This window comes from Jaculus jaculus, chromosome 13, assembly GCF_020740685.1.
Source record: "Jaculus jaculus isolate mJacJac1 chromosome 13, mJacJac1.mat.Y.cur, whole genome shotgun sequence".
NCBI classification, from domain to species: domain Eukaryota; kingdom Metazoa; phylum Chordata; class Mammalia; order Rodentia; family Dipodidae; genus Jaculus; species Jaculus jaculus.
This window is the reverse complement of record NC_059114.1, coordinates 50,827,900-50,841,627: the sequence shown is the minus strand read 5'-3', so window position 1 is coordinate 50,841,627 and position 13,728 is coordinate 50,827,900. Positions and strand designations below refer to the sequence as shown.

Sequence of the window (13,728 nt, the reverse complement as noted above, 5' to 3'; positions counted from 1 at the left end):
CCTCTCTCTCCTCTCTAACTGTTGTATATTAGTTAGGTTTTTCCTCAATTTCTTAGTGGGCACTGACCTGTAACCCCCACTTCCAGCTTGGGCCTACCATCCACAATGAGCTTTTGATCAGAGAAACCTACAAGGTTTCCCAAAACAATGACAGACTTCTGTCAGAGTACTTGATGACCCACCAAAGGCCAGTGGTAAGACCCTATTGCTGAAGACTCCATACACAGCTGACGTGTAAAATGGAATGACATGGCCAGAAGCCAGAGAGAGTCAGTCCCCAGACAGTCAGCGTGTCTAGTGCCAGTAGGCGCTACATAGGCGACTGGGGGAAATGACCAAGATCTGTCCAAGCAACACATTGTTTAACCTAATTAGCAACAAATAACCAGATGTGATGCCCACACAAGTGCAATAGTGGTACACAGCCATGGTGAGGAATCAATTGCTCTTGATTTGGCTAACTGATCCACTCAGTGGTACTAGACCCATAGCTGGAGCTGGGAAACAAGTCAGAACCATACCCAAACACAAGCCCACTCTACAATATCAAGCTACCATCAATCACAGAGTATAAGAGGGCCTAAATCTACCATACTGTCTATCAAAAAAGTAAGTCTTATCTCAATTTTCTGGGTGCTAACTTACTCTCCATTGGAGAATCTGCTTCTCTTTTCCAGATAGATGCAGATCCTAAGAAGAGAGCTGCCCCAACATACCTCAAAAGGAGCCCAACTGAAACTAAGGACAACTGGCGAAATAAGCAAGGGTGATGTTTTCCTGTGAACCGGATACCAGCACAAAGGGGAAGGAGATCAACGCAGAGAAAAATCAACTCCTACCAAAGCAGAGAGCCAGAGCCTCAGAGGCCCCCAACACCTCAGCACTGAAGCAGACCAAAACTGAACCCAACATGGCTCAGGGAAATTTTGCGGAAGAGGGGGCGGAAAGAATGTCAGAGTCACATGTTGGGTCATGATTTGCAGAGACATTTATCATACCAATAACTGGGGGCAAACTCCACAATGCACGACCCATTTTCATTAACAAGGAGGGTCTAATGGGAGGGGGTAGATCACAGATGAGCCTAAATAATGGTACCAAACTGCCTGTATTTACTGAAAAGAAAACTAATAAATTAAATTAAAAAAAAAAAATAAGAGGGTGTCCTGTTTGGAAAGAGTTAATTTTAATCTCAGGTGAAAGAAAGACTATGAAAAATGTACTCTAAGCCATACAAACAGAACTTCTTAAACAATCTACACTTATTTGCCTCAAAGTAAGTATATAGATCTCGGGTATAGATCGGCTAGAACAGTGCTTGCCTAGCATGTAGGAAGCCCTGGGTTAGTGCTCCAGCATTATGCACAACTGGACGTATTGATATAAGTCCATAATACCAGTGTTCAGGAGGTGGAAGCAGGAGAATTAGAAGCTCAAGGTCATCCTTGGCTAGATAACAACTTCAAGAACAATCTGAGAGCCAAGAAACCCTGTCTATAATTTATGTGTGTGTGTGTGTGTTTGTGTGTGTGTGTGATAAAATTGTCCTATCCCTTCTCCAAACACCTATTGTTGACATTTATGAGCTTTAAAAATAAATATTTATTTATTTGAGAGTGACGGACAAACAGAGAGAGAAAGAGGCAGATAGAAATAGAGAATGGGCATGCCAGGGCCTCCAGCCACTGGAAATGAACTCCAAACACATGAGCTACCTTGTGCATCTGGCAAACGTGGGTCCTGGGGAGTCAAGCCTCGAACTGGGGTCCTTAAGCTTCACAGGCAAGTGCTTAACTGCTAAGCCATCTCTCCAGCCCTTATTAGCCTTTTTAACTTGCATCCCATACTAGTCATTTGCTCTCTTAACAACTTTCACAACTTACAAATTCTTCTTCTTTTTTTAAATTATTTATTTATTTATTTGAGAGTGACAGACACAGAGAGAAAGACAGATAGAGGGAGAGAGAGAAAATGCTTGTGCCAGGGCTTTCAGCCTCTGCAAACAAACTCCAGACTCGTGCGCCCCCTTGTGCATCTGGCTTAACGTGGGATCTGGGGAACCGAAGCTTGAACCGGGGTCCTTAGGCTTCACAGGCAAGCAGTTAACCGCTAAGCCAACTTTCCAGCCCAAATTCTTCTTTTTTTTTAAAGAGATATTTATTTGAAAGAGAAAGAGGAAAAGAAAGAATGGGTGTGTCAGGGCTTTCAGCCACTGCAAATGAACTCCAGATGTATGCACTAGTTTACATCTGGCTCACATGGGTCCTGGAGAATCTAAACTGTGTCCTTTGGCTTTGAATGCAAGTGCCTCAACCACGAAGCCCTCTCTCCAGACCACAGCTTACAAATTATTTAAGTGAGGAACTGTAACTTTCATAATTTTCCTAGTAGTAGTATTAGCTACCTAATAAATATTTAACTAAATATGTCCATTAACCCATTTATATGTCTTTTTCTTTTTTGATGTAGGGTCTCACTCTAGCTCAGGCTGACCTGGAATTCAATCTGTACTCTGAAGTCTCAGTGTGGCCTTGAACTCTCAGCGATCCCCCTACATCTGCCTCCCAAGTGCTGGAATTAAAGGCGTGTGCCACCATGCCCGGCTCATATGTCTTTTTTAATGTTTATCACTATTATTAACAATGTGTTTTGTATGGATACATCATGTCTTGGTACCCTCTTTTCCCTTGTCTCTGCCCCCATTCCCTTGTTAAGCTCCATATTCAAAAGTGACCTGTGGGACGATGAATACATGGCAAACAGCAGCATTCCCATTCAGAAGACCTTAGGAATAAAATAGTTGCTGGCCAATGCTAGAATGTCTCTTCCTTCACTTAGGCCTTACCATGCGGATCAATGTCCTTCTCTTACCACAAGTCTCATGAGAAATCTGGCTGACATCAGTGCACACATGAATGACCCAGCCAAATCTTAGCATCTGTTATTCAACTGGTCATTTTTTTTTCACAACAGGCTATAAAATTTTTATTCTATCATCAAAATGAATTTATGAGAGTTTATTCTTTCACTTATGTGTCAGAAAAAAATGAATGCAGTATGTGGTAAATTATAAAACAAGCACTGGTTTCAGAATGACACTTGTGGTGTGCACATAGTCACAAATGGCCTTCTGTCATCACTTGACAATGAAGAATGACTATATTCAGTTTTGCCATCATTCAGTTTTACTTTCCACTAAACTCTATTGGAAAGTATCCCTAATTGTCTTCCTTCTGACTGGGCAGTATTCATTCTACTACCTTTTAGTAGAACAATGCCAGGTTAATATATTTGACATAAAATTACCTCCAGTTTGGCCCATACAGCCCCTGATCCACTGTGTAATATCTAAATTGATGTTAAAAACACAATGCAAAATGAAAATACTGGGCTGGAGAGATGATGTAAGGGTTAAGGTGTTTGCCTGAAAAGCCTAAGGACCCAGGCTTGATTCCTCAGGACCCACATAAAGCCAGATGCACAAGGTTACACATGTGTCTGGAGTTCATTTGCAGTGGCTGGAGGCCCTGGCCCACCTACTCACTCTTTTACTTTCACCCTCCTCTCTCTCTGTCATGAATAAAATAAAGTATTTTAATAAAAATATAAAAAGATGCTGATGCCTTTGATTTCTTCAAACCATACCATCTAAATGGTTCTCTGATAGTGGTCTACACAGTGTACTTCAGACTTGCATTGAAAATTCAGTAGTCCCTGTCTTAGTTTTGTATAGCATAAATACATGATGTGCAGGAGTTTCATATAACATAATAGACATTTTATAATTTTAGTGAAACACACAGCTAGGGATGTATGAACATGGTAATATTCCTGACCAAGCATAGGGAAAATCTTGCAACATATTTTTATTTCTTTTTAAATTATTTTATTATTTTGAACTTTCCAGTATGATCAACTTGCATTTTGATCATATTCCCACTGGGCTAGACACTCATATCCCTACTCCCCAGATCCCATTTCACCAAGGGCCTCCTCAGTGAAGTTACTGGTATTCGCTTTGGAGTCACGAATATACAAGTCAGTTTCAGTGGAGTGAGGGGACAACGTATCACGATACACCTTCTCTGTCTGTAGCTCTCAGAATTTTTCCGTGTCCTCTTCCACAATGCTCCTGGAACCTTGGTGGGCATACTATAAGTTTCATTTAGTATTGAGCTCTCTGCGTCCCCTGAATTTCTGCTTTGGTGAGTTTTGAATCTCCTCATAATCTCCTCGGCGTCTACCACCATCTCCCTAGCAGGAGTAGTCAGCCTAGCAGTGCGAGCAACACTCATATTTATCTAAATCACCACTTCCTTTGTAGTCTTCTGAGCCCTGGCAGATGTGATTAGAGATGACTTATATTGTACTACGAAGCTGGCTTTTCTTGTCATATTGATGGACCTTGATTTTTCCAGGTACTTGCTGCCATTTCTAAAAAGCAGATTGTTTAACCAAAGGTGAGATTAGCATGGGTCAAAGAAGAATAAACATAGTCCTTTCAAAGCCTTTCTAATGGGCATGCCCTCTTTTCTTAACGAAAGAACAGTGGAAGTATGCAATCCCTCAAACTGAGCCGGCCTCATAGTCAGTCTGAGAGCAGGTGATTACTCCAACAGTCGATGTGCCACTGTTTCATAGATTGTGCACACCTCACCCCGCTAGTTGATTTTGTAGCTTGCAGAAGCCCCTGTTTGTTCATGCTCACTTTGTCATGTTTCTTTTTTTGTTTTTTTTTGTTTTTGTTTTTTTTTTTCTGGTTTTTCAAGGTAGGGTCTCATTCTGGTCCAGGCTGACCTGGAATTAACTCTGTAGTCTCAGGGTGGCCTTGAACTCATGGCGATCCTCCTACCTCTGCCTCCCAAGTGCTGGGATTAAAGGCGTGAACCACCACACCCGGCCTTACCTTGTCATGTTTATCATATTTACTCCATATTGGTTACTTCCACAGTCAGGTATCATAATTAATCCCCATATGACCCATGCAAATAAACCTCCCAATTCTCTCCCTATAGTTTTAGACCATGTCAATGCCATAACATATGTTTCCCAATGCAAGTGTTTTTAACTTATTTCCTGTTTCCTAGTAACTCTCCGTCCTCTCTCCATGTTGTGTTTGTTCGTTGTATCCACTCTATCTTCTTTCCTGCCAGCATACTCACCTTTCCTGGCTCATGCTTTCTTTGTTGAAAAATTAAAATATTGACCAATGTAAAAGTCCATCTGCATAAGAGTTACAGAGCACAGATGATGAAAACACATGCACAATTACATTACAGCCTTCTGAAACCAGAGAACTGTACTCTGACACAAAGTGGGTGTCTCCATTGTAGCTCGAAACGTTTCTCCAGTTTTGCTCCTCAAACTTCACAACATAAAGAACAATAATGTGGTAGGCTTCTTCTAAGAAGCTCATCTTTGAGGCCGGGTGTGGTAGTATACACCTTTAGTCCCAGCACCCAGCAATCTGAGGTAGTAGGATCTCTGTGAGTTCAAGGCCAGCCTGGCCTACAGAGTTAGCTCCAGGTAAGCCTGGGCTAGAGTGAGATCTTGCCTCAAAACTAAAAAGCCAGGCGTGGTGGAGCATGCCTTTAATTCCAGCACTTGGGAGGCAGAGGCAGGAGGACTGCTGTGAGTTAGAGGCCACCCTGAGAATACAGTGAATTCTAGGTCAGCCTGGGCTAGAGTAAAAACTTACCTTGAAAAACCAAAAATAAAAATAAATAAACTTGGATTCGAGATGGCATCTTCTTACACAGCCACCTGGCCGTGTGCTGTGCACGGTCTAATCTGGGTGCCCGGAACAAGCTTCAGCAGCCTTAGATTCCTATTCACTCAGCTATGCGTGACTGTCCTAGAAGCGGAAATGACCAATGCCAGGTTAAATACAGTCCTTCTGGAGAAGTACTTTAAGTAAAACTTGAGATCATTAAGGAGGGAGAAGAAAAGGAAAGGGTTGATGAAAAAGGAGTAGAATTACAATCGCACTAGAAATGTCTAAACCTGTTTACCTTCAGGCTGCTCTCTGGGGCCAGGAGCCAAGCTTAAATGTCTTTGTTGGCTGAGCCAGGTTCCTGGCCACCGCCATGTAACCATGCACAGTTCTCCCTGAACTTCCTACACACTGCAATCCTCTCACTCCAAAAACGACCTTAGCCTCCACTTTAAAAAGGAAACATGACTCGTAAAATGCGAACTCCTGAAAATTCTGGGCACTTTCCCTGGCAAGCCTGCCATTCCATACCTCTCCCTTCTTCTCTGAATAGCCTACCAGTAGTCCTTCTTCTTCCTCTCCCTCTTCTTTTTTTTTTTTTTTCTTCTTCTTCTTCCTTTCTCCTCCTCCTCCTCTTCTCTCTGTCTCTCTGCCTCTCTCAACAGAGTAAAATGGAACATCCCTCACTGGCTTCTCTCAGCAGTGCTCTGGGTCCAGCTTTCCTCAAGCATGACTTGGTATTCCAGTTCTTTTTCTTATCTATGTCTCCAGTTTTGTTCTCACTTTCTCATTACAAACTCTTCCCCCTCAGCATAAAAATCACTCTCAAGTCTTAACCAGTAATAAGAAACATAGCAAAGCCATCTTGCCCTCCAAGTTCTGTCACCACTTTTCTTCTACATATCATAAATGGTTTTTTTTTTCTTTTATTGACCTCAGGTGCATGAAAGTGGACTAGTCATAGTTTAAAGTTCATGATGATATGTGATAAGCCTGGTTTACTTTACTTATTGGGTTGGTTTCTTACTTTTAAGTCTGGAACAAACTGCTATAAGCTGCTAAAAAATTACTGCATGTTCCATCCATCACTCCCATCCCAAAGCCTTTTCTTACATTCCTTCCTTTTAAGGTATCACCCTCCTGAGCATCAGGTCAATTATACAGTTGCTTTCTTTTTAATGTACCTTTGTTTATTTTGAGTTTACGTACAGATCCTCTTCAACTTGGGATGAGTTGCAGTCCAGTAGATTCATGGTAACTTGGCAATACTGTGATCCAAAAGGAAGGAAATTTCGGTACACGAAACTAGGAACCTTCAGATAAACCTTCAGAACATTATGGTAAGTGAAATAAACCAGGCACAAAAAAAATATGGACAGCACATGTTTCTACTTACATGAAGTGCTTCAAGTGTTCAAATTCGTAGGAATGGAAAGTACACTGCTGGATGCCGAGCCTCAGAGGAGTGGGGAGGGAAGGTACCATTTAATGGGCACAAAGGTTCAGTTGTGCACAAGCAGTTCTACAGATGGACAGCGGTGATGGTTGCATAACAATGAACTTAATGCCACTGAATTGTTCACTTCAGAATAATTAGATAGAACATGGTGATGTATATTTTACCACAATAAAATAGTAAGAATACCAATATTATTCTGTCTAATTGACAAGGCTTTCCTCTATTTTGTGGAGAAATTTTAAATTAATTCTTCTAGTTTCCACTCTACTCTCATTTCATCCTTAGTACTTGCTTAAGTTCAGGCCCTGTGTGACCTCCATTAGGACAGTAAATGTCTGCCTCTCCAATACAACTTCCAGGACATAGTGTGATGTGGAGTTGCTTTCCTGTGCTTTGCACATCAGCCTGTCATCAGTCATTCAAAATTGCTGAGATTTCTTGTGTACTGTTGTCCTGTGTTTGAAAATTTATCAGTAAAATGTCATGTAGGGATTGGAGGGATGGTTTAGCAGTTAAGGCACTTGCTGCAAAGCCAAAGGATCCAGGTTAGATTCCCCAGGACCCACGTTAGCCAGATGTACCAGGCAACGCACATGTCTGGAGTTCATCTGCAGTGGCTGGAGACCCTGGCACACCTATTCTTTCTCTCTCTCTCCCTCTTTCTCTGTCAAAAACAAACAAACGCCATGTAGAGCAGAAGAAAGCACCCGTCATGCAAGTAGGCCATGAACCAAACCCTCTGCCTGGCAATGTACAAGGTACAGCTTTAACAACACCTAAGGACAGGCCTCACAACCTTGGCATTTACATAATCCGTACCATTACAAACACCGTGCAGTATAAAACCGCATTCCTTTTTCTCCGTGTTGACTAGCTGTCATCATGCTAGAAAGTTCTATGAAGCCTTCTGGGGGAGAAAAGTCATTAATGGTCATTATTTCAGAGTGGCTGTCACTATCTACACAAGACCTGCATAATATGAGGGGGGTAATGATGACATCAAAATAAAAAGAGATTAGTTGTAAAGATGACGAGGTTCAGTGGAGAGGGGATAGGAAAGTGGGGACAAAAGAAGGTTGTGAGGGGATAAGGGTCGGGACACATTATGAACATGTATGGATATTATCAATAAAAAGCCAAAAATACACTTAAATCACATTCTTAGTTCAATAAAAGAAATTCGTCTAGCTAACTAGTTGACAGAACTTTTATGAGTAGCTTTGTAATAAAAATGTATAACGTATTTTACATTGCCTTAATATATCAGCCACCTACAATTTAGAAAAATTCTGAGTTAAAAATTAAAAAGCTGCTTTTCCCTAGCAATCTAGTACCACACCTAATGTATTTAGAAAGATCCATATTTATTCCCACATATTTGCTGTAAGAAAGACTGGGCAGAATTTCAGATTTTCTAGAACAATTGTAACATTTTTCTTTGTCCAACTCCAACTTGCAACTCTTGTTATAATCATCTGAAACACCCTAACAGGTAGGGGAGAAAAACATCTGTGTTCATTCAAGAATTTTACCTTTGACTTGGAATGTCAAAGACCAAATGTTTTCTTTCTTATGTGGATGCTAGCTTCAAATGTTTAGATTTATTTGTGAGTTGGAGTAAAAGTCAGTAGTGCAGGCCAGGAAACTGGAAAGGTGCTGTGAGGAAGGGAGACTGAAGGGCTTGGGAGGAGGGTGTCTAAGGAATCTGTATAGGAAGGGAGAATAGGTAAGTGAAGGAGCAGAATATTGGGGGGGTAAAATGTTCTATGTGGGGTCAAGGTAGGGCATGAAGGAGAGGAGGCAGTGGGAGAAGGGTTAATCAAAATTAAAGATGTCATGAATAAGCCATATGGAAACTTACTTCTTCTCTAACTAAATAATATATATGTTTTTTTTTTAAAGATAGTTTAGACAGAAGTACCCTGAGGGATAGATAGATTATCATTAGAAAATTTTCAGTACCACGGTTGGGATACCATCCAGTGAGTTGTTGATCAAAGAGAACCCTGGTGCTCCAAAATGTTATAAACTATTGGCAAGGCTCTTGGTTGTCCACCAAAAATAGCTGATAAGAGCCTATTTCTGAGGACATCACATGTTTGGGCTGAAGCTCAGCAGGAAGCTTCCTCTCTGCTGAGTAGCTGTCAGGATGCTGGAAAGAGCCATGCAGCCTGTTTGGGGAGAAAAGCTAATGGTGTTAGCCAGCAGTGGGCTCTGTGAGTTTTATAGTTTGTCAGCCAGGCTAAGTGTGCCAACTGGTGTAATGGGGCACGTCTGTTATGGGGGAAACTAACTGCTCTCTGATTGGACTTGAGGTCCATTGCACAGGAGAGATTTCATGACTGGTATTGAAAACCTAATCAAAAGCCTATGGCTAGCTGGGCATGGTGACGTACGCCTTTAATCCCAGCACTCGGGTGGCAGAGGTAGGAGGATTGTTGTGAGTTCAAGGCCACCCTGAGACTACATAGTTAATTCCAGGTCAGCCTGGATCACAGTGAGACCCTACCTCAGGGGAAAAAAAAAAAAAAAAAAACTATGCATGGGGTGATCATAAATCCTAGCAGGGAAACTACTATTGTACCTGGTTAAGTGCATATAATTGGCCACCAAACTACCCTCAAAATATTTACGCTTCTACCCATATATTAAGGCTAATCTCACTTTTGGTTAGAGAATCTTCTCTTTCCAAAGGGAAAAATTAAACCTCACCAAAGTGCTGAGAATAACCGAGGAGTGTTCAGCACTAAGTGATACAGCTCTACCGCAGCCTTGCAAGGGTAGGGGAGACCATTGTGGAAACGGTGGCCAAAAGAATGTCAGAGCCCAAGGAAGTGGAGGAATACTTACAATATTGTCTTCCAGTTACAAAGTGGCTTTGATATTCATGACCTCACAGTGTCTGAAACTTACTACACAAGACCTGCATAATAGGAGTGCAAAAATGATGACATCGAAATAGGAGACTAGCTGGAAAAAAGGAAGGTGTTAGAGGATGGGACATTCTGGAGGGGGAACGGAAAGGGAGTGAACGGGATTATGATCATGGTATATTATCTATATTTATAGAGGTTGTCAATAAAAAGTGACAAAATAAATAAAATGTTTTTAAAGAATTTTATCTTGAATTTTTGTTAGTTTAACTGATATTGTGCTGAATGAAATGTAAGCATGTATTTTGCATGCACTTTCTCTCTCTACCACCACTGTAGAGGATATAAATAGGCAGGCTGTGTTGGTTTACACCCCAGTAGAAAATTGCTGAAGAGGCAGAGGCAGAAGGATCAGGAGAATATAAATAGTATCCTACATGTTTCTGACATGTGTCCATTGTAAGACCTAGCTAGATGACTTCAACTCAGGTTCTAAATCGTTTGTACAAGAAATAATAGCTTTAAATTTTTTATTAATTTATTTGAGAGAGAGAGTATGGATGTACTAGGGCCCCTTGCTACTGCAAATAAGTTCTAGATGCCTGAACCATTTTTGCATTTGGCTTTACATGTGACTGTGGAATTGAACTCATGCCAATAGGCTTTGCAAGCAAGGTCCTTTAACACCTGAGCCATCTCCTCAGCTCCAAGAATCAATGTAAGAAAGTATGGCTTTAAACTCAAGTATAGAGATGTCAATACCAGCACTTTAAAAAAATATTTATTTATTTATTTATTGGAGAGAAAGAGGCAGATAGAAAGAGAGAATGGGCATGCCAGAGCATCCAGCCACTGCAAACAAACGCCAATGCCTGTGCCACCTTGTGCATACATAGGTACTGAGAAATTGAACCTGGTCTTTAGGCTTTGCAAGCAAGCACCTTAATGCTATGCCATCTCTCCAGCCCAATACCAGCACTTTTATTGACCATATCCCAAGAAATAATTGGAAGCTATTAGCCTAAGCTTGAAGTTCACCTATGTAAGAATAAAACTGTATATTTTCTTTTTTTATAATTTTTTTGTTTTGTTTTAATATATTTTATTATTTGAGAGAAAGAAAAAGAGGCAGAGACAGAGAGAGAAGGAATGGGTGCACCAGGGCCCCCAGCCACTGCAAATGAACTCCAGATGCATGTGCCCCCTTGTGCATCTGGTTTACATGGATCCTGGAGAATCGAACCAGGGTTCCTTGGCTTTGCAGGCAAATACCTTAACTGCTAAGCCATCTCTCCAAAAAACTGTACATTTTCAATCTTTATCAACTTAAAGAGAACCCTAAGAAATTGTAGTAAATTAAAATTATTCAGTTCACTTTAAATTATTATTCATATAAAGTGAAAGATAAAATTATTGTACCTGATTATATGATTTTTAAAAAGGACAAATAATGAAAGTAACCTGCAATGTGCCGGAATAGATCCAAAATTTAGTATAAACCTTTACCAGTCTCCATGTGATAACATTAAAAAAATGCATCCAAAATTTTTGACAAAAGTACAAAAGCATTGTATTCTTCTCTTGATAACAGTCTAAACACCCCAAAATGAGCAATATTTGCTGTGTAGCATTTACAATATTAATGCCCAGATGAAACCATTGTTTGATTTTGAGGCTTTTGAATGATTGCCTAAAATAATGTATTTATCCACCCAAGTATTATAGATTTTTATCTTGCATTAATATAATATTAGAGAAGTATAATTATGACATACTACTTTAGTTAAAGACTAATTTTTTCAATTCAAGTTGGCATTGTGATATCTAGCTATTTTGAGAACTATAAAAGCAACATAATCATTGTATTTATTCTAAGCTTAGTGGAGAATTTCCCTCACCATGTTTCTTGGCATCTAATTGAGGGGTAGCCAAGGTAGAAACACTTCTGAGTCATAAGAGCCTCTAAAAGTCCAAGGATCTAACACAAACCTGCCTCCTCCATGTCTGGTCTGTATTTAGTCCATAGCAACTCCAGGCTTTGCTCTTGGGCTTATCCCACTCTTTTGTTGTCATTGTCCTTCTTGTTGTTGAAGAGAAACTTGGAGTGGCCATTAATTCTCCCTTCTTATCAAATATGGAGCAGGCTTGAGGGTGAGCTTTCTATGAGAACTGTGATCCAAGTACATCCATCCTAGTTTCTTATCTTGATTTTAACTTTACTTATATTTATGCACCTCTGCTTTTTATACATACATACATACATATACATATTAAAAACAAACATCAAAAGGCATTCATCCAAAATTAGTTGAATCATTTATTTAGGAATCCTTATGATTATCCATGCTGCATACCAGACACCAGAATAATAATTAAGCTTGCAAGCACATATACTTTGACCCTACTGGGACCCTATTGGGATCATGATCCCAAGAACCTTAAAAGTAGACACATATATAAAGAAGTGCACTAGAGTATGGAAAATGCATGTATATATGTGTTTATACATAGTGACACATATATGTGCATATATATTGTAAAAAAGCCATAGATGACATGGAGACTTGGACAGTTAGTGGCATGTGCAAGCTGGTTGACTACTGTGGACAGCATATTATTGGGTCGATAGTCTATGTGGTGGTTGGATTCAGATGTTCCCTACAAACTTAGGTCTCCTGAATGCTAGGTTCCCAGCTGATAGAGATTTGGGAATTAATACCTCCAGGAGACAGTGTATTGTTGAAGACAGGCTTATGGGTATTATAGCCAGCTCCCCCTTGCTAGTGTTTGGCCTATTCCTGTTGTCCACCTGATGTTGGCCAAGAGGTGGTGTCCACCCTCTGTTTATGCCATAGTTCTTCCCTGCCATCATGGACTTTCCCTCTCAAGCCTATAAGCCAAAATAAACCTCTTTTTCCCGCAAGCTGCTCTTGGGTGATTTCTACCAGCAATGTGAACCTGACTGCAACAGTCTACTTCCAGAGTTGAAATTTAAACTGGCATGTACACATTGTACTATTTATGCTGAAGTAATATATAGTGAAGAGTGAATGTTGTAATAGTTTTTGTTGCTCTACGTTGACTTTTCAGAAGATATTCCTCCATTAAACAATTTCTAGGGTCTAACATGGATATCTCAGGAGGTCACTCTCGCTGGATTCTGTCCATGTGGCACAGGGAAGCACAGGGATCCACCCCATGATGTACAGTCCCTTTCCACAATGTTGGAGGTAACGCTGGGCTTTTGAGTCTGCATCTGCAGATTCCTACAACTTCTCAGAGTCCTGCTGATGATGACTGAGGACACAAACCGTGCAGGAAACATTGTTAAAAAAAATTCCTAGGGACTGGAGAGGTGGCTCAACAATTAAGGTGTTTGCCTGCAAAGCCTAACAACCAGAGTTTGATTCCCCAGTACCCATGTAAAGCCAAATGCACAAAGTGGCACATCATCTAGAGTTTGCAGCTTGCAGCAGCAAGGGACCCTGGTGCACCCACTCTCTCTCTCTTTCTCTTTCTCTCTCTCTCCTTGTAAATAAATAAATAATATTTTCTTAAATTTCCATTTAAAACATTTCTTTCGGTGGTCAACTTTAGGTTGCTTTTGCCCTCTTGTTACCCTTTATTTCTGAGTTTCAGGAAAATTAACAAATTCCTCTGTTTTCTCCCTGCCTCTATTGCCT

At 40.5% G+C, this 13,728-nt stretch overlaps 1 non-coding gene across 1 annotated transcript; it reads left to right on the top strand.

Annotated features, from left to right (window-relative positions):
- The first annotated feature begins 13,167 nt into the window (after positions 1-13,167).
- LOC123454350 lies at positions 13,168-13,372 on the top strand. Its single transcript, XR_006633320.1, has one exon. It is a non-coding gene; the product is annotated as a small nucleolar RNA SNORA73 family (small nucleolar RNA).
- The last annotated feature ends 356 nt before the right edge of the window (positions 13,373-13,728 follow it).